The following is a 26,936-nucleotide window of genomic DNA, read 5'->3' as shown; positions in this document are numbered from 1 at the left end:
CACCCACATCACCCACTCCTGTTCCCCCGGTGCCTGTCCCTCAGGTCACACAGGGAATCCATTATCTCTAGCCAATGGGGAATAAAAGGTTTGAGCTTGGTTCACAAATGGATTAGCTTAATATTCTGGTGCAAGCCTTGGAAGACAGGAATGAGGGAAATCCTCCCAGCAGGCAACGGACTGGGCAATGACCTGGTCATCTACTTTGCATGGAAAGAGAAGTTGCCCAAGCTGAGCTTAGAAAATACACAGAATCATGGGCAATGGCAAATGGCTTGATAAGCTAGCCAGCAACCTAGAAGAGAAAAGATTGGAAAATCAGGAACAAAGAGATCTGAGAGAGACACATGAGTATGTTCATATGGGAATGAGCACCAAGTGTGACAGTTTTCATATCGCATGGTAACACTCATTAAAAGGATCCGCTATTGGAGAGACACTGTCTCACCAGGTAGACAACCTGAACATATAAACGACTCCGACTGATCAGTAATAAAAAGGCAATCCAACTAAAATGGGAGAAAAGACGTGAACAAAGGCTTCATAAAAAAGGTAAATAAATGTCCAACAGGTACAGGAAAGAGTGCTTAATGTCGTCACTAACTGTCCGGAAAGTACAAATTAAAACAATAACAACAAAAAACACTACTTTACCCCACTAAAAGAGCTAAAATTAAAAAGACAATGACAACAGCATAGAACTAAAACTTTTATACATTGCAGACGGTGTGTAAATAGCACAATTATTTTGGAAAAATTCATAAAGAAGCTTTTTACATAGTTGAACATGTACCTGTCCTTTAATCACAAAACCTCAATCCTAACTATTTATGTAAGTGACATGACAACAGAGATCCACAAAAGGGATTATACATGAATATTCATGGAAGCTCATTTACAATTTTCCCAAATTGGAAGCAACCCAAATATCAATGAGATTTGATAAACAGATGGTGATACAGTTACACAATGGAATACTCCACACAAATAAAAATGAATGAATATCTGATACCCCTAAGAACATGACTGAATCTAAAAAAAAAAAAAAAAAAAAAAAAAAAAAAATGAAGCCAGACACCAAAAAGTGTGTATTGTGTGATTCCATTCAAATGAAGTTCAAAAAGAGTTAAAGTTAACCTCTGGTGATAGAAAACAGAGCAATTATCTATGGGAGGACTGGAATGATTGGAAGAGGTCACAGAATTTTCTGGGGTAATGGAAATAGTCTGTATTTTATTTGTGTACTTAGCATTTTACTGTATGTGAATTTTTACCTTAAAATAATTTAAAATAAAAAGTATAATTTCACTATGCTGTACACCAGAAATCAACACAATATTGTAAATCAACTATACTTCTAAAGAAATTTTGAAAATACAATTCACTGTCTTATTATTGCCAAGTACAAACTCCTGCTCGCCCCCACACGACAGGCCAATAAATCAGGAGACAGGTGTTGGGGCAAGGAATACCGACTTTATTCGGAAAGCCAGCCGACCGAGAGGATGGCAGACTAACGTCTTGGAGAACCATCCTGCTCTAGTCAGAATGCAGGCCCCTTTTATACAAAAAATAAGGGATGGGGAGGGAAAATAAGGGGGGGGTTGTGGTTGATTGTTGTAATCTTCTTGCTGTAGGCACTCTTTGTTCTCACAGCCATCCCCGTGGGCTAGGTCATGGTGTCCCTGCAGACCTCCAACAAAACAAAGGTTATTCTCTACTACAACTCCACTATGCTGTACGCCAGAAATTAACACAACATTGTAAATCAACCATACTTCAAAAGAAATTTTTAAAATACAATTCACTGTCTTATATGATTTCTCTGACCCTAATTTCTGCCACTCACTCTCTTCTCCAGCCCCACTGACCCCCGTGTCATTCCTCATTTTTTGTACTGGCTGTTCTTTCTGCTGAAAACTTTTCTTCACCCAGATAGCCACACTCCCTGAGCTTTATATGAGTGTATATCAGTTTTTGCTCCCTCATTTAATTCAGATCTGTGTTCAAATAGGGGCCGCAAATCAAAAAGGTCCATCCTTGCTATCTTATGTAAAACAGACCACTTACTGTGATCACAGTCTATACTCATTTCCTGCTTCATTTTTCTTCTCTTTCTTAACACTTAATCAGCATCTGTGTGGCTTGTTAGAGAAGAGACTTGTTTCTGTTGTTCCTCCTCTATCATAACCCCTCGAACGCGGCCTCACACACAGTAGGCTCTCAAAGATAAATGGTGCAGAGTTGTTACACTGTGTCTTCCAGCTTACCATACTGAGAAATTCAATATATGTTCAGTCAAAGGGAATATTTTTCAGGTGAGTGTTTTGGCTACTTTGTAAATTCATCCTGGGATAGCTATTATTAGATGACTGGACTTCTTAGCAGGCTCCAAACAAGATTATCAGACTCCATTCGTGCTTTCTGGAAAGTTTGTGATAAGGCAAGCAAAGAAAGTCAAGCATCAAAACACCATTCACACTCTCCTCCCTAGAGATTTTCTGACCATTTTCTGCAAAGGAAAAGAAGTGTCAAGATGTCATTTTATACGTAGACAGAACATGGTACAATCAAATGCTCTGACGAGCTACCAGATACATTTTAGAACCAGAAAAGAGAACTTAGAGATCATTTTATAGAGACATCTAGCAGAAACTTATTGCTAGGATTTATTATTATTATAACATCACTAAAGATCTTACAGTTAATAGATGGCACATTTAGATATGACTGTCGCTTGTAATGTTATTCAAACTCACATTAATAAAAACTGAATTGTTTGAATTTTTCAGCAATTCATTTAATCAATGAATAATATTGAAGGGAGTTCGGGCTTCTTGTAGGATCAGGGACTGTTCTACTGAGACTGAAAGGCAGAGACTTTGGGTAAACATACAGGCAGGTTAATAACTTTGGAGTAAGAAAATGAAAGAGTTGCCTAATAATTTCTTTTGTGTTATATATAACTTTGTGTACTATTCTTAAATGTCTGCTATCCTTATTTCTTAGTATAATTTGGATATATATTACTATATTAAAGGCAGTCATAATTTGGTTTGGTCAGGTATTCCTAATTCTATCTTTTAAAATTTTCTTTTCAACATACTTTTGGAGCCACATTTCTATGTTAAAACATTCACCTCGCCATGACCATCTTTTGAAGATAGAAAGGTGTTTATAATTTATTATATTTTGTATTTTAGAATTTCCACGTATCTCATCAGGAAGTTTCTGTCCAATGCTGAATCTGGTTCATTTCAAGTACAGGACTCCTGGAGTGGAAAGGATAAAGCAAAATTACAAATGCTCTCCCCAACCCAGGACTCCTATTCTCTTCAAAATTTATCTTAAGATTGAAATGATCAACCTAGCAACATCTCACTAATCCCAATTAATTTCCTCACAATTTGCATGGCCTTAATTTCCCCAAGTTCAGTTATAGTCGGTTTAGAATCCTCAGTCACATTGTCATGTATCACTGCTCTGCTGCAGATGGGCATGTCACCCATGGCAAGTGTAATTTTATGATTTGCCATTTCTGACAAGAGTTAGGACAGTTGTCCCTTGGTATCCGTGGGGGATTAGTTCAAAGACAGCCCTCCCCCGACCCAGATGCCAGAATCTGTGGATGCCCAAGTCCCTTATATAAAATTATGTAGCATGTAGAGCTTTTCAGCACAGCATTTATCATCCACGTCTTCCCTCATCGCAAGTTGAAGGAAACATCCTTGTTCCTACCAAGGGCTCCTCTTGGACTCTGGATCCTCCATCTCTCAGAGACCTCTGTTCGGCAGTTATACCCACTGCTGCTCTGCACGAACAGTTTCTCCCTCTCCCCTGGAGCTCCCTCATTAGTCATGAAGTGGGGTGATAATGAATTAACTCTTTTCCTCCTCTCCTACCAATATGAACCCATTTCTCTGTTCTCCATAGAAAAACTTCTTGGGAAGGGTGACTCCACTTCTGATTCCATTTACCCCTTAATTCGTCTCACTATGGTTTCTGCCTTCCTCAGTCCACTCAAACTGCACTTGTCAAGGTCACCAGTGGTCTTACTGCCAAATCCTGTGACCATGCCTGCAGCCAAGGACCATGTCGGTGCTCTGAACTTACCAGACTTTTCAAATATATTCAACACATCTCTGATCACTCTCTGCTTTTTGAAACCTTTTTAGGTTAATAGCTGCCATTACTTTAAATTCCCTTGACTTCCCTTCTCACTGACTGCTTTCACCAGCCTTTCCTTTTTTTAACTTGCTGTTCTTTCATTATCTGACTTTTAAATGTCAGTACACACCAGGCCTCAATCCTGAATCCTCTTTACTTCTCTCTGCACACTTTACCCAACTAATCTATCTAGTCCCATAATTTACATGCCATTGAGATACTACAACAACCAAATTTAGTGCTGACTCCTCCTTGACCTTCAGACTCATATGTCAAACTGCTTGCTTAACCTCTATACCTGATGTCCCAGGACTTTTCAAACACACCGTGGTCAAAGCAGAACTCTCAATTTTCATTCTATAAACATTTGTTTTTCAAAGTTTCCCCCCAAGTTAGAAAGTGACACTATCTCACCTGCCAGTGATGGAGCTAGAAACCTATGAGTCACTCTGGACCCGTCCCTCTCCAGCACCACAACACTCATCTCATGAGCAAAGTCCACTGCTTCTACCGTCCAATGTTTCTCAGGTTGCAACCAGCCTAGTTAAACACATCAGCTCTCACCTGGATTATTGCCACATGGTATCCCTAATTCAGCTCTCTCCTCCTAGTCCATACTCCAGACAGAAAGAAGCCCTAAAAACATAAATGAGAACATCTCATTCCTCTGCTTAAAGCCCCTCATTAGCTTCCAACGATATTTAAAGTGAGATGAAGTCCATTTCCTTACCTTGGTCTGCTAGGTCTCACAAGGTCTGACTGGCGCACTGCCTCTCTGTGCTCACCTCACGTCTGTCCTTGACTCACACAGCTCCCGCCACACTGAATTCTCTCCCAGAATTCTCCTGCTTCAAAGCTTTGCACCTGCTCTGCTTGCAAGGTTGTTCCCCAGGAGTTTTCCCATTCTGGACCCCTTATCCTTCGATTTTTATCAGGAAGAGAGTTCCTCCACTGAACCCCCTCACTCATCACATTATTGTCTTAATGTTTTTTCTGAGCACTTGCCACTCAGTATGCATCTTCTCGTAAGTCTTTTATGAAGTGCACATACTACACGACGGCAGGGGCTTGTTCACCCCTTTCAACACATTATCCCAGTGGCACCGTACCTGTCAAGTACAACTCAGTAAACACTGGAACAAATCAATGAGTACATTTAATAGATGAATCTTTCTCCTTAACGTTCTTTTTAGTCTCTGGTTGAGTAATTTGTAGTCATTCCCCATACTTTCCCCAAAGATGCTGTAATACAGTTACCTCACAGAGTGCTCCAAGGTCCCTGATCCTAAACGATTGACAACCTGAATTTATTCATATGTATTTTATCCACTACAAATACTTTCAATTGCAAGAAATAGAAAGCCTGGCAAACAGTTTACATTTTGCATATAACCAGAAGTCAGAGGAGGGTGGTGGCTGCAGTGGAGTCAGCAGCTCAGTGATGTCACAGTTTAAGATTGGCATCTAGTTCTCTCACCTTTCCTCTCCTGGTCCCATGACAGGTGCTGCAGTTCCAAGCATCACACAATTGTATTCAGTGCCTGGGACCAAGGGCAGCACAAAAGAGAGACATTTTTCTCTGTTTCCCTTGCCATTATTAAAGGGAAAAAAAAAAAATCTTTTCCAGAAACTCCTGCACAAACTTCTACAAGTGGGTCACATGCCCACCTGCAGAAATAAAAGTAGACATTTTGTTACTAGGGAAGGAGGGAATGGCTTCTGGTGGACAATAAATAATCAGGGCTGTGAAGAATCACAAAATTGGGCAAATTCAGCCTCCCCTTTTTGGCTTTGCTTAGTGAAGCTGGCAGATGGCGATCACCCCAGTTCCCGCCCCATTACTCTGCTCGCTGTCTTGCCATGTTTTTCAACCCATGAGCATCGTGACTGAGGCAGGCAGGGAGGCCGTGTACTTTCCTGCTCAGGTGACACACGCCTGGGCTTCTCTGCGTGGCCTCTGTGGACACTTTCTATTGCCAATTCTATCACCTCCATTAAATTTTAAAATCTAGCTATGAAGAGTAAAGTGATGATTTCTCATAACCTCCTTTCTGGAGTTAAAACTTGGCAAAAATAGGGTTTTCTGTAATTAATATTGTTCTGATAGCAGCATCTACCTTCATAGTCAGGATTTTCCCCCAATTTAAGTTTACTTAGAAATTGGACTATCTCCTATTACTTTTCTTTTCAGGAACAACCTCTCCAATCCTAATACAATACCCCCAAATATTGTGCTACTGGATTTGTAAGCTTTAGGAGTGAAGAAAAAAAGCAATGATATTTGCAGCTAAAACAAACAAAGAAAACACCTACTGGAATTTTCACGCACAAATTTTTTACTTCCCCTTGGCCTTATTTAACTCTTGTCTACCTCATCCTCCATGTTTCGGAATGAACTACTGCTTTGGCCTTGCCTTTTCTGGATACTACTTATTGAATATTTACTGCTCACCAGGTCCAAGACTAAGGACTTCGCATGCACTATTCAATTTGATTCATGTAGTAATCCAATGAGGCGATCTTGTCTTCCTCCCCCTTAGTTCCCCATCCCAAACCCAAGTTTAAAAAGAAAACTGAGGCCCTGAGAGGTGAAATGGCTGTTGGGATCATGTCATTTGTAACCACAGATTAGGGTTACAGATCAGTAAGAGGTCACTTTTTTTTTTAACATTTTTTTATTGAGTTATAGTCATATTACAATGTTGTGTCAAATTCCAGTGTAGAGCACAATTTTTCAGTTATACATGAACATGCATATATTCATTGTCACATTTTTTTTCTCTGTGAGCTACCACAAGATCTTGTATATATTTCCCTGTGCTGTACATTATAATCTTGTTTACCTATTCTGCATATGCCTGTCAGTATCTATAAATTTTGAACTCCTAGTCTGTCCCTTCCCACCCACCGCCCTTTTGGCAACCACAAGTTTGTATTCTATGTCTATGAATCTGTTTCTGTTTTGTATTTATGTTCTTTTTTTTTTTTTTTTTTTTTTTTTTTAGATTCCGCATATGAGCGTCCTCATATGGTATTTTTCTCTCTTTCTGGCTTACTTCACTTAGAATGACATTCTCCAGGAACATCCATGTTGGGGTAAATGGCATTATGTTGTTTTTTATGGCTGAATAGTATTCCATTGTACAAATATACCACATCTTCTTTATCTAGTCATCTGTTGATGGACATTTAGGCTGTTTCCATGTCTTGGCTATTGTAAATAATGCTACTATGAACATTGGGGTGCAGGTGTCTTTTTGAAGTAGGGTTCCTTCTGGATAGATGCCCAGGAGCGGGATTCCTGGGTCATACAGTAAGTTTATTCCTAGTCTTTTGAGGAATCTCCATACTGTTTTCCACAGTGGCTGCACCAACCTGCATTATTTGACTCTAAAGGCTCTTAATCACTGTAATAGACCACCTTCTCTAGCATGGCTTTCTTATTATTCTTTGGGAAGCAAATTTTAGATCAAGATGCTGTTCAGGGCCACTGATTTCAAAGATCTGACCAATACCTTACTTCACATGCACTTCCAGGTGATTTTGCTGCAGGGAATACAAACAGGGTATCTTCGTAACTGAGCAGAAGGGAGCGGCTTTACAGTATGGCCACTGCCTCCCTCTAAGGTTCACAGGTCCCTTTCCTTGCTGCATCTGATTGAAAGGTCTGCTGGTGGAAAATGGACTGCCTTCCCTCATCAGAATTCACGTCTCTCATCAGAATAAGCTCCTATCTTGAACTCCCTTCTGTACTCAAACGGACGCAAAGTTCCTTGAAAATACACAGGTAACAGCCCTTGAACTGTCCAGTTCGGTACTGCAGAGTGTGAACTTATGGCCATTTTCTTAGAATAGTAATAGCAAACACTTTTATAGTGCTTAGTGTGTTATCAGCGTGAGTCTAAGCATTTATGCTGGTTTCCTGTGGCTGCTATCAAATTACCATAAATTAGGTGACTGTCCAGATTTCAGTTGGATTTCAGCCTAAATCTGTCTGAACAATTCTGGGACGCCATTGATAATGCTCTTCTACAAAATACCTGGAAGATGTATTCCAAGAATAATACCACATCACTTAATAAAAGTATTGTTAAAATACTGTATGTTGGTAGGTGGAATAAGACAATCTATACATTTTTGGCTTATTGTCTCATAATCCTAGAGGCCAGAAGTCCAAACTCAGAATCACTGAACCGAAATTACAATGTCAGCAAGGCTGTGATCCCACTGGAGAATCTAGAGGAGAACCTGCTTTTTGCTTTTTCCGGCTTCTGGTGCCTGCTGGCATTCCCTGGCTTGTGGTCACATCATTCCAATCTCTGCCTCTGTCTTCCTATCACCTTCTTCTAGGTCTGTCTGTGGTCAACTCTCCCTCCCTCCCTCTTATATAAACATGTGATCTCATTTATATATATGTTATCACACTTAGGGTCCACCTGGGTCATTCCTGCAGCTCAAGATCCGTAACTTAATCACATCTGCAAAGTCCCCTTTTAACAGATAAGGTAACATTTACAGGTTCTAGCGATTAGGGCCAGATATCTTTGCGAAACATGATTCAGGCTACTGCAGCGTATTACACGTATAACTCACTTAATCACACAGCCATTGAGATACATATATAATACATATAATTGTTATCCACCTTAACTGTTGAGGAAGTTGAGGCAGAGAGAGGTTATACAACTTACCCAAGATCAGTCATTAAAGGACATTACCTGAATGTGAACCCAGGTTGTTTCTTAACTTAAAAACTAGCTGCCATTGTAAGTAAATGAAAAAATAATTCCTCTAGAAGAATTCTCCAGACTGAGTGTGCCAAGATGGAAATCAGATGAAAAGAGGTTTCTCCTTTAAAGACAGTACTCTTAAGTTATAGAATTTCCCTACTCTCTCGTCTTTGGTAGGACTCCCCGTTTCATTGTGTACTTTATTATCTTATGCGTACACAGTGACATTAAGTCCAGGGCTTTTAGAGTAATGTGACAAAAGTACGCTGTATAAACTGTATGCAGTTGAGGTATTTGCTGAATGAATCAGCTTTTAACCAACCAAAGGAACACCATGCTTGAGCTGGCAATGAGCAGTCAACATGCTAGATACTCCTTATGATTTTTCATTTATAAGATGACCCTTCTAGAGCAGCTTTCTACACTGCTGTACTTCCAATAATTCAGCCACTGAAAGCTTATCCTGAAACCCATAGATCCAGGAAAGGGTTTTTTCTAGACTGAACATCCTGTGGCATCAGATTTGTCACACTGCTAGCAGGCAACTCCAGGACCTTTGAGCCATGGGGCCCTAAGGGCTCTGCCTCTTGAAATCTTTGACCTGTTCATCTCCGATTCTTGCTCAGGTCAGGCTGTTTTAGCCAATCAGCCCATTTCTGTATGCAAGTTCTGGGGGCTCTTCCAAGAAGCTCTATATTCACATCCTTCACCAAGTCTACATTCTTTGTAACACCCTCTTAACCAATTCATTTTCTATTTCTCGCCCCCATACACCCAGTTTCACCAAAACAAACTTCATAGTTCTTCACATCACCAGACTCTTAGGGTCAGGTCACTTGGTCCAAAGGCCACATCTTCCTTCCACAGAATCTCATTCTCTTTTGACCAGACTAGCACAATAGCTCACACACACCTCAGTTCACAGCCTTAACCTGTCCCACCAGTGCTGGGACATCATAGATAATGCTGTTTTACAAAATACTGGGAAAATGTGTTCAAAGAATAATACTACAACATGCAATAAAAATATTTTAAAAAATATTATATGTTGATATGTGGAATAAGATACCCATACATTTCTGGTGAGCAGGTAAATTAGTAGAATCTTTTTAAAGAGCAACTTGACATCTCTTATCAAAAACCTTGAAGATTTTCATGATCTTTGATCTAAGAATTCTATTGTGTAAGTCGTGTAAGTCAGTGTAGGTTAAGGTGCTGTAACTGATTCCAAATGTGTAAATTGATTTAAACACAATAGAAGGTTATTTATCACTCATGTGACAGCCTGGTAGGGTGACTTTCCATGACATCCTGAATTCTTAGAGACAAGGCTTCTTTCTAAAGCACTGTCACCCTCTGTCATCACCATCTACTCTTGGCAAACAGAAGAGGAAAGAGAGCACAGGAAAGATATACTCACTCAAAGCTTTAATCCAGAAATGACAGGCATCACTTCCCCCCATATTCTACTGGTGAAAACTCATCCTTCACCTAACTAACTGTAAGAGAGACTGGGAATGTAAACTCTAGCTATGCTCTCAGATACAGTAGGAAACGATCTTTTGCTAAATGACTAACAGCCTCTGCCACGTCACTCTTTCGAAAGAAATAAACCTGAATATAACATACAAAATACAAAGTGACGGGAATATAGACCCAGTAATGAGTTTGCACAAGTGTCAAGGACAGATGGATAGGTTCAGGTCTGAATGCTGGCTCCAGCCCGCTCCAGCTGGGGCACGTGGCCCGGTTACAAGCTGTCTAATTTTTAGTTGCGATAATCACCTTTCAAGGGGATTTGGTGAAGATTAATTGGAACATTGTATTTAAAGCATTTACTAAAGCACTTGTTACAGAGTAATCATTTAATAAATGGTTATTATTATTATGATTATTATTATGATTATTACTGCTATTTTAAAGTTTTATATACAAACGTATCTACCAGTTATTCCTGTTGAACCAAAATAATCTAAATGTATCAGTAAGTTAATCATGGTAAGGCATTCAATAGAACAGACTAGTTATTTAAAAGTGATACAAAGTCTACACAATACAATAGGAAAATGTATTTAAAATACAAAAATTTAAAAGCATGAGACCTTTGTAAAGGTAAAACTCTTAGCTATAGAAAAATTTTAAATGCAACAAAGTTTTAATCAGTATTTATTATTTTTCACTTTGTTTTTACTTTTTATATTCTTAAATTTTTAGTGACTATTTTACTGTTTTTTCCTTGGTTTTTTTGTCTGCTTATCTTAAAAATTCTTCTAAATAATAAAATATTACAGACATGGTTGATATTTCTTACAATGCCTCCTGAGACCCCTCTTCTCATTCCAGAGAACACCTTTTCTTGAGCTGGTGTATATTCTTCGTAATCAAGTATTTTACTCTGGGTGTGCAAATATGTTTGCATAAAAAATATATTACCTGGAATTTAAAAAATTACTTAAATAGTATCCATGTTTGGTTTATTTTCATGTAATATTACTTCTTCAATATATAGCTACATTTATTCTATAGATCTAGTTCATTTATTGCAGCATTTCCAAAGTGTTTCATTAAATGAATATAATACAATCCATTCATTCATTCACCATATACAGATATTTAGGGGTCTTCAGTTTTCTGCTATTCCAAAGAAATATTGCAATGAACATTCTTTTATATGCTCCTTGTGAACACACATGATAGATTCTGTAGAATATATTATCAGAAGTAAAATTTATGGGTCACAGGTTATGACTATATTGAGGTTTATTAAATATAGCCAAGTTGGTTTCTCATTGAATTTATATTCTACTAGGAATATATGAAGTTCAATTTTTCATACCTCCAGCCAATTCTTTCAGACTATTTTTCTCTCCCTTCCTCTCTCTCTCTCTTCTGCCAATCTATGGTATTTAATGGTATCTCTGTGGTTTTAATTTTCCTTTCACTAATTAATTATGGGGTTAAACATTGTTTTATAGCTTCATTAGACATTCAGATTTCATCTTATAACTGTTTATTTTAATTCTTTGCCATTTGTGTTTATCTTTTACTAATTGATTTTCAGGGCTCTCTCTCTCTATATTCTCAAAACTAAACTCATTTTAAAATAGAAGCACCCCAAATGTCATTGACAATGTTGTGGCCTGAAATACTTCTTAATGAATTAACTAAAAAAATCAAATTGATATTTGCTAACTCTCATGGGAAATTATAATTATCTTCAAATTGTTTTTATTGTCATTAATACACACGATTCACTAAAGGGATTTCTTGGGACAAATGTATTCCACTCAAATCAAAGAAAGACAAGCCACTGGACCTCTTGTAGTTCACCCTTCCTGTAGCTAAAGACAACAGAATCTGAATATGCTGCCAACTGACAAGGATTTCATACTGCTCATCCAGGCTTAAATATCTGCTAATTTAGATAATGGCTGCAGTCCATCAGTTAATAGTATTTGCAACAAAAACATATGGCCAGCACTTGGAAGGCCAGTCCTTAGCTAATGTGAGTCATTTCCAGATGATACAGAGATCAGTCACACCATCTGCATGAATTCCATTTGTGTGGTATGGCATCTACCACGGTTGACCTTAACAGTATTCACTGGTGGCTCCTTCTGTGTTGACTATTGGGAGACTCTGAAAAAGACTACTCGTTCAACACAAATTATGAGGTACAGACTGAAAGCAGCACTAGGGCTTGAGAGGGGTAGGTGAGAGACGAGAGAAAAAGAGTCAGATTAGAAACAGAGAACAGAGATGGAGCAACTTAAAGTCTACTTTAGTCAGCATAGGTGCTGTAGTAACAGATAACCCCTAATGACTTAACCCAATAAATAATTTCTTCTTGCTTACATGACCTGTTCAGCTTGGGTCACAGAAGGCTCTGCCCAATGTCATTATTCAGGAGCTTCTGTGATCATCAGAATGTTCTCCCCAGATTGATATATATCATTTCTGACCACGCTTGGCTGTCCACAGCCCATCTCATGGCCACTTTTATCTTCAGCAGGAGCTGATACACTTTCCACAGTGTGCCTGGAAAGAAAGGAAGTTGGAACCATCTGGTAAATAGCATAGTAACTACCAAAGAGCACCATTCAGGTTATCAAACGTTGGCTCAAATGGTTTACTGTCTGTCCCACAAAAAGAAAACATCTACCTCTACTCCTAGAAAGACAGTCCCAAACCCCCACTCAGTCATGGCCTTGGGCTTACTGTCCTGGATCCCTGCAGCGTATCCATCAGTCTCTACCTCACGTTGGGATGTGGGCACTTTTGAAATGGAGACCTATTAAAGAAAAGGCATGTTAACAACTTCACTCACACACACACACACACGCACACACACACACAATACATTAAGGTTTGGCATAAAGTAAGGCTGGAAGCAGTAGGAGGCCACTTCAGGGAGCTAAGAACTGCTGAAAATTGCTAGTTTGGTGATCTTTCTGTGACTTTCACCAATGATCAGGATCAAGAAGCTGTCTGGCATTTTACTCATGCTAAACTAGGCCTTGGGTGACACCTGAAAAAGACAGACACAAGGAGCTTCCAATACTCAGTAATTTGCCACATTAACGTGATGAAGTTAAAGCCCTTTGTAGTACGTAGAAAGACAGACGCCAGGAGATGACACAGTTTACTTTTATCCCAGGCACATCTGTCAGTTTCTAGATCTGGAAAATTAAATTCCCTAGTGGGCTGACTAAATTTAAACCCCAGGACTCCTTTAGCAAATGCATTTCTCTTCTATTTCCACTTCATTTTCTTCCTGCCTGTGTGGGCTACAGCCCCTGAGCTCATTTGGGCTGAAGTCTACTGTCTGTGTTTCTGGCATCTAGTCTGTTTGTTCCCAACTGAGTCTCCCCCTTACAGAAAATAGATCTACAAAAAGAAAGGGGATTTTTTTTATAAGGATGGAAAACTTTTACATCACAACTGTTGTCATTAGCTGATGGCACAATTGGCTGAAAAACAAATTATAAATGAGAAAGCATGGAGGTATCTTTTAATATGTAGATTATACTTCAAGAGGAATAATGCCAGGAAATAGTGCAATGAACTTGGAACAAGTCCAGAATGCCAAACACCAAAGGGAATAAGCAACTGAAAAGAAAAAAGCCTGGGGAACTTTTCAACAGAAGTCAGTGAAGGAGGCTCGTCCTTTGCTGTCAAAGCATGACCTGTGCACTAGCAGCATGGTATTATCTGGGAATTTGCAAGAAACGCAGAATTTTGGGTCCTGAACCTTACAGAACCAGAGCCTGCATTTTAACTACGTCATCTGGTGACTCGTATCTATGTTAATGTTGGCACTCATCTAGATTATAATAACAATAATAAGTATTATTATATAATAATATACTATATAATATAATGCATTATAGTATTATAATATAATATGATATAATATACAATTAACTATTATTAATTATAATGTTATATATTATACAATATATAATCATGTTATTAAAATATAGTAATAATTATTATTAAAATAATTATTCAAATGAAATAATAATTATTCAAAATGAGAAAACATAATTGTTGATATATTCTTGTATTCAGAAATCAGCACCTAAAACAGTGCCTGACGACTAGTTGGTTATCAGTGATTATTTATTATTAAACTATCCCTTTTGGACTAAAAGGGATCAAACTATCCCTTTTGGACTGAAAGTATTTCTTCTGCTGCGTAGAACATAATTCCTGAGATAGAGTTTACGTGGACGGCTAAGTAATGAACATAAAATTTGAAAAAACAACTTTAAGTAGAGGAATGTCTCATCACTTGTATGCTTACACATTCCCATACATGCACACATAATCATGTAGACAAACAGATAAAATGTAATATAAATTAAAAAGTACAGTCTTCATCACCTGTAAGTGTTTTTATATAATGAAGGATACTTGGAACCAGAGAAGTTACGTGCATCTAAGGTCACAAATCTTTCAAGTGGCAGAATAACAATAGAAACTATCATACCCTGATCATACTCTCACATTGTGTTTAGTAACTTTAAGGCTCACCTATTTTAAGATTAATTACAGTGGTGTTTCATGAAGAATTTCAAACAAGAATCAAGTTACAGCTTGAATGGTGTGGGTTTTATGGTCATGTTCTTCTGAAACTGTAAATTAATAAATGAGAATTTCATCTTCGGTTTTAAAATATTCTTTATAGCTTATAATATATTTTTATGTTTATGTTATTTTATGATTATGGGCTTTTCTACTTTCTAAATAAGACACGATAAATTTAATTTATACAGTAAGGCTTTATTTCAGGGAAATTTCAATTTCACTAAGTGTTATCACAAAGTTTTAAACCTGAAAGCTTTTCTTATCCTTGATTTCTTTTAATCTAATAAGCTTTTATAATGGGAACCATAAAACATATAAGTGGTAAAAAGGAATTTATTAAGTGTCTTCCATGTGTCACTTACTTAGGCTACACTTTTTCGCACCAGGTTAAGTTCCTTCTCTTTGAAATACTAATATACATTAGCTCCAACGTTCATTATGCATAATACCTTATTATTCGTATCTAACAAGACTTTAAAAACAGAGAATGTTGAAAATCAAAATCTATTTATTCTAAAATAATCCAAAATGTTATGTATTCCATGATTACAATATAAAAATGTTCATGCACATAGAGGGTGAAAGGCAAAAATAAGTTTAGTTTAATATAGGGTTATACATTTTTGCTCTTCTCGCCATTTACTTAATGTTATATATTCTTTTCAATAAAAAGTAAATTCTCTCTGTGTGCACATGTTCTCTTACTTTGTGGCTTGAATTTTCATCTTACTAATGATGAATTTGCAGAAACATGAGGTCTTAATTTGAATTGGAGATATTAGCCTTCCTCACAGCTAGTGATTAGGTTCTGTTTACACATTTTCACCTCCTGAGTTCATAGTCTCTTACCTTCTAAAAACATTGTTTTTATTTTCACATGTAGATTCACATGTAGAGTTTGTACTGATTTTTGTTTGTGGTGTGATGTTGAATCAAGTTTCATTATTTTCCCACATGGATATCCAATTTTCACAACATTTAATATTTTGAAATCAAGGTAATTTTCCCACGAGTCTCCAGGGCCACATTTTTCATAAGTCAAATGTTTATATGAACACAGGTATGTTTATGATTTCCCTATGTTCTTTTTTCTTTTATTTTTCTATCTTTGTAATGCTATGATAATATCTTAAGCACTTTAGCTGTGTAATAAATCTTTAAAGACTTAATTTACTTAACAGATAGAATAATACTGATTTATCATTTCCCTTTTTATCAATTTTAGTAAGTGGTATTTTTCTATATTTTTTTTGTAGGGGGAGGTATTTAGCTTTATTTATTTTTGGAGTATCGGGGATTGAATCCAGGACCTCGTGCACGCTAAGCATGCACTCTACCACTTGAGCTATACCCTCCCCCCTAATAATATCTTATATGTGACTAAAGTCCCAGAAGAGAAAAAAAGAGAGAGAGAGAGAAAGAATGGGACAAAAGTAATGTTTGAAGAGATAACAGTTAAGAATTCCCTAAAACTGATGAAAGACTTCAAACTGTGGACTCAGAAACTCAAACTTTAATCAAGATAAAATTTACATTAGTGGCAGATGAGTAGGAAGATAGTTAAAGAAGTCCAAAAAGTAGGAAAAAGAACACAAAGAGACAGGCTATCTAGAAAGCAAGTAGCAAGATTGTAGTAAGATTTTAACATAAATACTATCGACACTGGCTATGATTTAAAATATTAGTTTTCAAATGTAAATGTACTGAGTGCTGGGATTGGGAGTTTTCAGAACCTCTCAGATGCCTTGAAGCTACTCTGTAGTCCCTGCAAGAGCCGATGCGTTCCCCGTATACCCTAACTCCTAGAATGCCCTCATCTAAAGCGCTGTGGGTTTATAACGGTCCTCACCATTAGCGGGTTCTGGACTGTAACCTGTATCCCACGTCCCCCTACTTCTTTCAATAACAATGCTCAGCTTCTCTGCCACCAATTCTGGGCTGAACAAACACCCTTGGGCCAACGCACTGCAAAGGGATGGTACATTTGTCGACATTTCTGTCTCCTCATTCACTGTCTTGTTAGGACCATGATCACGTCAAGCAAATGTTTTGTCACAAATCTTATGCTGGCTTTCAGGGTGTTCTCACTGGGAAGACTGACCTTAATTACCTCGTTTACCACTCCCAGTAAAAGTAATTCCCTTTTTCTTATTTTTTTACATGCCTGAGGGCTATTATTTCATCTCTTTCTAAATCTAGTTCAAATGCTTTCTTCATCTCTTAAACTTATTAAAAATGAGGCTTTTAATAAAATAGCATAAAATCTCATTAAAAGTCAGAATCTGAATTCAATCATTAATGTTATATTCAATATTTAGAAGTAAAGGTTTCAACAGATTCATTGTATGCAATCCCACATATCCAATTCCATCAATATTAAAACACATATAAGTTTTATGCGAGCATGTTTAACATCAACTTCCTTTACCTTCGCTAACTCTAAGGGAAAAACATCATGATGATAGGTATAGTATTAGGGATATGAGGAGAGTGGGTTCCAAATATTCATAGCTTGGAAGACACAAGAGAGACAGGAACACCATGCAGCTGAAAGGAAGGATAGAAATAGAGGTAGATATGCACAGAAGTCAAATTCCACTTTTTCTCAATTTTTCCTAGGCTCCACTATGGCTCTTTGGAGCTGTTCTAGCATCGCTGGCAGTTTTCCTGGTATGCAAATGACGTTGAATTGGGGGCTCATATGAAGATTTCTCCCATCTCAGTTTCACAGCTTTGCACTTGGTTATTCGTGATAATGAAAACAAAGCCAGATGGTATGGCTAGTTAACAGGCGATATGAGACAGCTACCAGAACTTAGTCTTAAATAACTCAAAGATTTCAGTTGCATTTCTTAGTGTGAATGAGCAATGTACAGTCTGTTGACAAGAGATGGACTCAATAATTTGAATACGTCAAGCTTTGCTTAATGCAGTTCTGTTCAAAAACTGCTTATAGAGTAGGGAAGATTATCTGGTAAAGAAAAAATCTCTGTAAAGACAGAGATCTGACGACTGTTGACTAGTGAGTATGAATTAGCAAGGTAGAGGAGGGCACGAAGGTGGGTAATCGAGACCCAGAGACATTTAAGGGATACGTTTTAAAATCTTACCATGTGGGAACCAAAAGGAGAAATTTCTGACTCTGAACAGACAGAAGTTTCTGCCTTGAGTAACTGGTGGATGGATAATGGTGCAGTTCACTGTTGGTTGAAATTCTGAGACGCATCAATATTTAAGAATTGAGAAAGAGTGACAAAGGACTTTGAGAGGAAATAGAAAACCCAGAGAAAGTGGTATCTTAGAAGTCAAGAGATTCAAAAGTTTCAAGTAGGACGAAGTACCGAAACATGTCAAATAAGACCTTTATATTTAAACAAAAAAATACTGGAAAGCCATTGGATTTAGCAATATGTTGATCATTAAGGACTCTGAGAGAGCAATTTTGGCATCATTTTGGTATCAAAAATAAGATATCATGAGTAAAGATGCAGAGGAAGTAAGAAACTGGAAATAACAAGGGCACGGTAGACTGTCGAGTATCATGGCTATAGTGAGATGGGTTGGTAGCTATAAAGGCATGCAAGATTGCGGGAGGGTTCCTTTTTTTTCCTTCCAGAAAGAAAAAAAACTTAGAGACTGAGAAAGACCCAAGGGACTGGTAGGATAAATAAAGGAGAAAACATTCATAGTTAATGCAGAAAATACTAAGTGAGACAGAGGAGTCTTGATGGAAAGTAATAGAAAGTGATTGGCCATACAGTAGAAGGATGTTTTTAACAGCTGAGGATAGGCAAAAGCTGCTTAATAAAGATGCAGATGTCAATGAGTTTGAAGAAGGTTAGCTGTATAGATGATGCACCATCAGACGCTAAACCATGCAAGATACGTTGATTAAGCTCCACTCTGAAAACTCAGTTGAAGTTGAATTTAATATAAATGTTATAATTATGAGGAATAACAATTTGTAACTGTCATCTACACAGTGGAGACTCTAAATAAGATAAATTATCCTGTGAACAAATCCAACAAGATTTTAATAAAAATCTGGCATGCCAGACTGAACCTGAATAATGATTATGGGACAGAAAGAAGTTGCTGATTCTACAAATGCTATATTCTCATCAGTAAGGCCACCCTTAGACTTCAATTACATCCAGTCCTTCAACTAAAAAAGATGCCAGTGATCATGATATGCTGAATATTTGAGACGGCAGAAGTCAAAGAGGAGGACACGCCTAAAAATATGATACAAATTAAGAGCTCAGAAAGTGGGTTTTGAAGTTTTCACTACAACTCACTGCCCCTGGTAATCTTTTATTTCTATTACCCTTTGGGATGAGATAGAGACCACATATTCTTATGTGCCTAGTCTATAGCTGTTTTCCCAGCCTCCTTTCCTGTTTAGCTTTTGTCATACGGTGAGCCTAGATTTGAATATTAAAACTACAATGAGGTATAATCTCACCCTGGTCAAAATGACCATCATTAAAAAGTCTACAAACGATAAATGCTGGAAAGAGTGTGGAGAAAAAGGAACCTTCCTACACTGTTGGTAGGAATGTAATTCATTGCAGCCACTAAGGGAAACAGTAAAGAGGTTCCCTAAAAAAACTAAAAATAGAGTCACCATATGATCCAGCAGTCCTACTCCTGGGCATACATCTGGAGAAAACTCTACTTTGGAAAGATACATACAACCCGATGTTTAGAGCAGCACTATATATAACAGCCACTGTCCACCAACAGATTAATAAAGAAGATGTGGTGTGTATATACATATATAATGGAATATTACTTAGCCATAAAAAGAATGAAATAATGCCATTTGCAGCAACATGGATGGACCTAGAGATTATCATAGTAAGTGAAGTAAGTAAGATAAAGACAAATATCATATAATACCACTTATATGTGGAATATTAATAGATACAAATGAACTCTTTACAAACCAGAGAAAGACTCATAGGCAAAGAAAACAAACTTATGATTACCAAAGTGGAAAGGGGGTGGGAGAGGTATAAATTACGAGTTTGGGATTAATACATACACAATAAGATATATAAAATAAACAAGGACCTACTATATAGCACAGGGAGCTATATTCAATATCTTGTAATAGCCTATAATGGAAAAGAATCCAGAAAAGAATATATATATATATGTGTGTGTGTGTGTGTTTGTGTATAAATGAATCACTTTGCTTTATACCTGAAACTAACACAACATTGTAAATCAATTATAGTTCAATTTTTAAAAAAACCACAAAGGAGTAAAAAAATTAACTAGTTTTTAAGTGTGTGTATAATTTTACTAATTGGAATTTACTAATTGGAATTTTTCTTAATTATAAATTAAAATTTAAGTCTTTTAAATGAAGAATGAACTATGCTGAAATGTGAAGAATGAAACGTGCTGGGGGAGAAAAGAATTCACCCACATTTTTATAGCGTGTTCTCTTCTGATTGCATGGTGGTTACAAAATACCACCTCAGGAAAAAGCAGGAAAAAAGTACAGAGAAGTCAGCCTCAGGAACCTCTCCCCTCCTTACTGAAGACTTACAATCCCAAATCTCAGAGGCTATCAAATTTCAGCAGGGGGAGTTTTTACCTCTCTGTTTCTTAAATTTTTATTTTTGTATTGGTACTAATGTAATACTTAAGTTTTGCTAAACAATTGTATTTTTCAAAGCACAGTGTAAATTTTTTTCTACATAGCAACAGGAAAAGAATCCAGGCACCGGCTCATAAGAGCGTTACGGCCTCCTAGTGTAAGTAAACCGTCTGCTTAGTCCTGTAGAGGATGATGTACTATGCTTCCATGAAGGGAACAATTCGCAACTGGCAACCTGGGCACGCCGGCCTGGGCCACACAGGCTGACCCCAGCAGACACGGGGCACTGGGGAACTCGGCTGCCAGCACAGCATATCCTTACCCATATAATCTCACTTGGCATTTGAAAGCTTATTTAATTCCTCTTACGTAAACGTACTATTTACAGAAGGTAGTGTGTGGCAAAATTTGTTCTGACAAATGATTTTTTCACAGTAATGGCCCCTTCCAATTTTATTCTCCTTTTCTCTTTTTTATTTTCTAATGGAGGTGCTGGGGATTGAATCCGCAAACCTCGTGCATGTTAAGCATGCGCTCTACCACTGAGCTAGTTCCCTCCCCCGGTTCACTTTTTATCCTTCTGCTTATGGCTTAGTACTGCTGCCAATACTGTCAGGATCTGTGCTTGACTTACACAGGGACCTGACTGCGCTGCTCTCCTCGAAGTTCCTGATGTGTGTCCAAGTAGACAGTGAGCACACCAGGGTACTTTCAATGACAGGTCATAGGGACCCTGCTCAAACTAAAGGGACTTTGCCTCCCATAACTAAAATCCAGATGAGAACCAGTTGTTCAGTGGTCAGTTAGGGATTTCGCTCCATTTCTCTGCACTGCTCACCTCTGCCCTTCTGTATGCGTCAGGCTTTCCCCTTAGCTTGACTCCCCTCATCATGGTAACACAGCTGCCCCCAACACTCAGGGCCACCAGTGTCCTTGTTCACATCTGGCTGGGGAGTCTGGCTCCCCACTGCTCTCCACTAAAAGGAAGGAAGGACTTTCTCAGAAAATCTGCCCTGGTGTCTTATTCATCAGAACATGAGGCTCATTTCCATTCTTAACAAGTCGTTGGTAAAGGGAATGCCGAGACTGACCAGTTCTACACACTGTGCTGGTGTCAATTACACAAATCTTATGAATGGGAGAAGGAGACAATCACCATCACCACCATCACTATCATCACCATTTCAGATAGGTTTAGAAAGTTAAACACATTGGTCTTCATTCAGGGCATCTTTTTTCCTATCGGAGACTCCCACCCCTGCACCTGCATCTTGCCAGGTACACTCACTCTAGGGACCTGTTCCCTCAGCATGGCGCTTCAAGTGGTCTTTTTCTAAACTTCTTACATCCAGCCCCTTCCTTCTCATGCCCCTCCTGCAAGCCTTCCCAGTCAAGCACATGCCCTGTCCTTGGGGTCTGCTAAACAAAATAAATAAATACACTGTATGTTAGCCGTTGCTGCATTAACTTGCTGATTGGTTGACAGATGCTTTAGAAGCTTTGTGATGAATAACATGAAGGAGTATCATTTGTTAATTATGGTAAGTGCTGTCATGCTGAGATTCATAAAGTTTAAGACTCCATCTCTTCAGGAATATAACCCTCTACTAAAATTATGTTTCCTTGGGAAAATGAATTTTTCTTTCATCATTTCCATCGCCATAAATTCCTGTATTATCTGAATTAGTAAATGGCTCTAAATTTAAAGACTAATTTTTCTGAATTAATGTGTCTATTCACTCGTACAACAGAAATGATATTGCACAACATAATCTTGTGATAGGAATTAGCCATCCCTGTTTTTGCAAAATGAAGGCTACACATAATTTTCCGTATACTGTAGACAGATGCAACTACATCTTTCTTTTTTAAATGGGGGTACCCAGAGCCTTCACATTCCTTGTTTGTTTCATTTTCACAACACTTTTGTAAGGCAGATTTACAACTTCCACTTTATAAATAAGGAAGAAAAGGCTTAGAGAAGCGACTCGCCAAACGTTACCTAGCCAGTTAAATTAGGGCAAAGCTATGACAGAACGGAACACAGGCAGCCTGACTCCAGTTTCACTTTACTTATGAGTTTAGTGAGGAAGTCATGATGGCTACACACCAGATGGGGCATAGTCAAGGTGGCCATGAATTTAATTTCCAGATATCATTTATTAAGAGAATATTTTGCTACATAGTAAATGTCTGCATCTGCAGTGTGGGCCAGCAGACAGATGCCATTGTTTGACCAGGAAAATTTTATAGAAAAAAAAGGCACTACAGATTAATAATCAAGAGGGATGGTTATTCCCTGCTCCATAGGGCTTATGGAATATGTTAACCTATTTCTCATACACAAAAACAAGATTTTCCTAAAATTGTCCAATATAAAAGCAGCAGAAATTTAAAATTCCAATTACAGGCACAAGTTTATACACTAATATCCATTTTTTAAAAAGGATCTGTGTGACGTTAGCCAGTTTAGCTTCTATGTAATTAAACCTTCTTGTTTTTACTGACCTTGCTAGTATTGAGGAGTGTAAGCCATGTGTTTTGTAGAATGTTGTTAATTAGGATTTGTCTGATTTTTTCTTTCATGCTAAGACTGGGTTATCTATGGGTTACTGTCTACAGTTTTTTTTAGTCCAATGTCAATGACTGAAGTCTAAGCAAAGCCTATGAGAACTCTGTACCATTGCTTTGCTCCTCTCTCCTCTCTCCACAATTTTTCTCCATTTCCTGAAAAAAATACTGATTCATTTCATTACAGAACTCCATTTGATCTAAACATTTTTTCATATATCACACAACTAGATCGTAATAATCTCAAATAATATTCTCTTTTTGTATTTAAATAGGCTATGAAGGTAATTAAATAGAAGTTTTTTGATGCAGAGCAAAGACAATTGACCATTCATAGACTTCTTTTTTCAGCTTAGCAGTTTGGCTTGCTTATAAGTCACCAAAATATTTGACTAACACAGTATTTACAGCAGTTGGTTTGATCATTAGCTTTGATATAAACCAATTAGTTCATATCCCTCCCTTATTGGATTTCTTGGCAACATCAAAACAGAACTGCTTCTTTGTTTACTAAACTCAGTCTGACAGAAATTTATTCATTATGTTACAGCCTTTTTGGCATAAGCTTTCATGCAGCATCTTCAATATTTTTAGCTTGTTTGCATGGCAATATAGTATCTGGTCTTGATCCTGCAGATTGATGGAGAATTGCTTTAATTTTCCATTATGTCATTGACACTTTTAAAACAGTTATCTGTAGAAAATGGCATTTTGAGCTCAGATGTCTGCTTACAGATATGAGCACGTTCAAGAAACACTGCATTTGAGATATAGCACAATGAGCCATGGTGGAAAAGATAGCAAATGAGTGGCCTGACCATTTTCATTCCCAAATCTGGCAGCTTGAAGTCAGCAGAAGTCTGTCTTTGACCCACTGCTGACTGACAGGAAAATTTTATAGAAAAAAAAGGCACTACAGATTAATAATCAAGAGGGATGGTTATTCCCTGTTCTCACCCGTCGCACACATTGAGGCGGCGGTGATCTCCTGGCTGCTCTTCCTGTCCCAGCCCTCACTGCCCAGCAAGCGGAAGCACAGCACCTGTCGGCTCTGAGAGATCTGCCTCGTGATCACACTGAGAGACCCCGAGGCGCACAATCAATGGACAGTCCTCTGCGTATCTATCTGTAGAGATCCTCCCCCACTTTTTTTTTTTTTTGGTAATTTTTAATTCTATGTCAAGAATTAAAAGGGCACTGAAATTTCAGTTTGAACCAAAATGAATCTAATTTCCATTTTAAAAGGCAAAATTCCAGCACTTCATTTCAGGCAATTTTGGCTTCTCTTCCAACCATCATTTCTGTTGACATTGGGTCTGAATTCCTGAGCGTGCTAAGGATACTTGGAGAGGAGGGGGCATTGGTGTGTTTACATAAACGTGGTATATGCATCAAAAACTACTGAAAAAATGAGAAAGCTCTTCATATACTAATTTAAAAACATCTTCCATGTACATTATTAAATGGAAAACTTCAGGTACAGAATATGGTACTTTATATGCTTGAAGTGCGCACAGAAACAACAATGTGTATTCATACTCATAACATCTTCATAAAGGAACACTGAAAGTTTTCAAAGGAAATGAATCAAAGTGGTTGTCTACCAAGGGTGGGAGACAAGTTGGAATGGAACCAAGACTTATCAATTTAGCTTTTTATCTTGTTTTATGCAGTGTTTTATTTGAAGCAAGATGGTCTATTTAAAACAAAAATATAAATAAAATATTTAAATTCTCTCTCGACTCCACGTCCCCTTCAAGTACTTTCTGTGTCCCCGTTTAATGCAAAATTTTATAAAAGAATTATCTCCACTGTCTCACCTACCATTCACTCCTCAACCTACTTGAATTCATCTAATTGCCTTCCCATCAGGCAAAAACTCCTCTTGCTGAGGTCATTAATGATATCATTTTGCTATACCCATGTAAGAGGTTTTTTTCTAGCTTCATCTTTCTAGATCCATCAGTATCATTCTACAGGATTGACTATTCCCGTAACAGGTCTGTGACACTCTAGCGTTCACTTACCTCTTACTTCTCCGACTGATCCTGTGTTTCCACGTCCATCTGAGCTCTAACTGTGGGTTCTCCTTACACTTTGGTCCCAGGCTCTCTGGGCTTGGTCATGGGTCATCTTTCACTCCGCTCCTAGAAGGTCTCCTTCAAGTTCCTTAACTCTGAGTATCTTATTTATGTGGCAATTCACAAACGTTATCTCTTACTCAGACCACCCCCTGGTGGACTAGTGGGAACATGCACTCGTGGATTGTTTGCAATATTGTGTCACCATAGACAGTTTCCAAATCAATGACCTTATAAAGAGTTCTCCCTGCATAGGTCCAGGGGCATCTGTTTGAATAAGTTCCCAGAAATGAGATTGCTAGACCAAAGATGCATGCTTTACAATGTTAATAGATATTGCGAAACTGATTTCAGGGGGTGGGGTACATAATTTCACACTCCCATCAGCAATATATGAGGCCTTGTTTCCCTACTGCCTTGCCAACTCTTGTGAAACTTTTGAATTTTGCCAATGTGAAAAATAGAAGCTATACTTCCAGTGTGTGTTTGTTATTATGAATAAGATGGGGCATTTTCTTATACACTGAAGAATTATTTTCTCTGAACTGCCTGTGTTCTTTGCCTTCATCTCTCTCTCTCTCTTTCTCTCTATCACCTATCTATTTTTTAACCTTGTTATGTATCTTTCCCAAGAGGTAGTTATTTAAGAGTTTATCCCTAATCTGTCATGCAAGTTGTAGATAGTCCTCCAGTTTGTCATTTATCATTTGATTTTGTGGTGGTGTTTTTTCCCAAGCAGAAATTTCTTTTCTGTTTTTTTCTTTCTTCCTCCTTCTCTTCTTTCATTCCTATTTCCTCCCCCCACTCTCCCTCATCTTTCTGCCTCCTCTCTTTCCCTCTCTTTCTTCCTTCCTTGCTTTTATGTAATGAAGTATTTTCATGTTTCCTTTTTGGTTTGTGAACCTGGAGTTACAGTTGGAAAGGCCTTTGCCTCTCCAGTATTATAAAGGAATTGGTCCTTATTTTCTTTCAATGTTTCACCTCAAAATATTTCACGTTTGTAGAGGTTACCCTCATGTACAGTGTGTGGTATGAATTTATCTTTTCCAGGTGGTAATCTTGTCTCAAGACCATTCCTTTACATTTTTCTTTTCGTCCCACTGCTGCCACTCATATGGTATACTAAATCCTCGTCGTAGTTTAGAGCTTTTGATCGTTTTCCACTGGCCTGCCTGTCTCCTCATGAACCAGCGACACACTGCTTTGATGGCTGAGGGGTGATCGTATGTTCTGGTGTGAGATATGGCTCCTTAGCCCCATTTCGTCCTTTTTCAAAGTTATCTTAAATATTTTTGCCTGTTTATTTTTTTACACATAGTTTAAAATCACCTTGTCTAGTTCTAGGAAAGGGAAGTCTTTATAAATATGGAAAATAACAAAGCATATTCATATGCTGAGGAAAATAATCTAGTAGAGAGGGGAGGTTCAAGTCAGAAGAGAAAGGGAGATGAGCAGAAAAAGTCCTTGAGTGGGGGCGAGAAGATGCGCTCCAGAACACACATGATGGGAATGGCTTTTGATAGTAAAAGGGACATTCATTCCATGGCAAGAAAAATGAAGGCAAGGCATATGGACCTGCATGGTTGGAGCGCAGGGAAAATGCCGGTGCTCCCAGCTGCTGCCCTGTATACTCTCCAGTGAGCATGTGGGAGCCTCAGGTGACTGGAGTCGGGTGGATGACGAATG

At 38.0% G+C, this 26,936-nt stretch overlaps 1 long non-coding RNA gene across 3 annotated transcripts; it reads right to left on the bottom strand.

Annotated features, from left to right (window-relative positions):
* Nucleotides 1-726: 726 nt before the first annotated feature.
* Nucleotides 727-25,333, bottom strand: LOC105082083 (uncharacterized). 3 transcript variants are annotated; one of them, XR_012505620.1, is made up of 4 exons: nucleotides 25,197-25,333; nucleotides 4,732-4,803; nucleotides 2,271-3,272; nucleotides 727-1,693 (listed from the first exon to the last, which is right to left on the bottom strand). It is a non-coding gene; the product is annotated as an uncharacterized LOC105082083 (long non-coding RNA). The 3 variants fall into 3 exon arrangements; XR_836508.3 differs by having other exon boundaries at nucleotides 727-2,512; nucleotides 3,141-3,272; XR_012505619.1 differs by having other exon boundaries at nucleotides 727-3,272.
* Between the last annotated feature and the right edge of the window lie 1,603 nt (nucleotides 25,334-26,936).

The sequence above is a fragment of the Camelus bactrianus genome, chromosome 3, assembly GCF_048773025.1.
Source record: "Camelus bactrianus isolate YW-2024 breed Bactrian camel chromosome 3, ASM4877302v1, whole genome shotgun sequence".
NCBI lineage: Eukaryota > Metazoa > Chordata > Mammalia > Artiodactyla > Camelidae > Camelus > Camelus bactrianus.
This window is presented reverse-complemented; position numbering and strand designations above follow the sequence as displayed.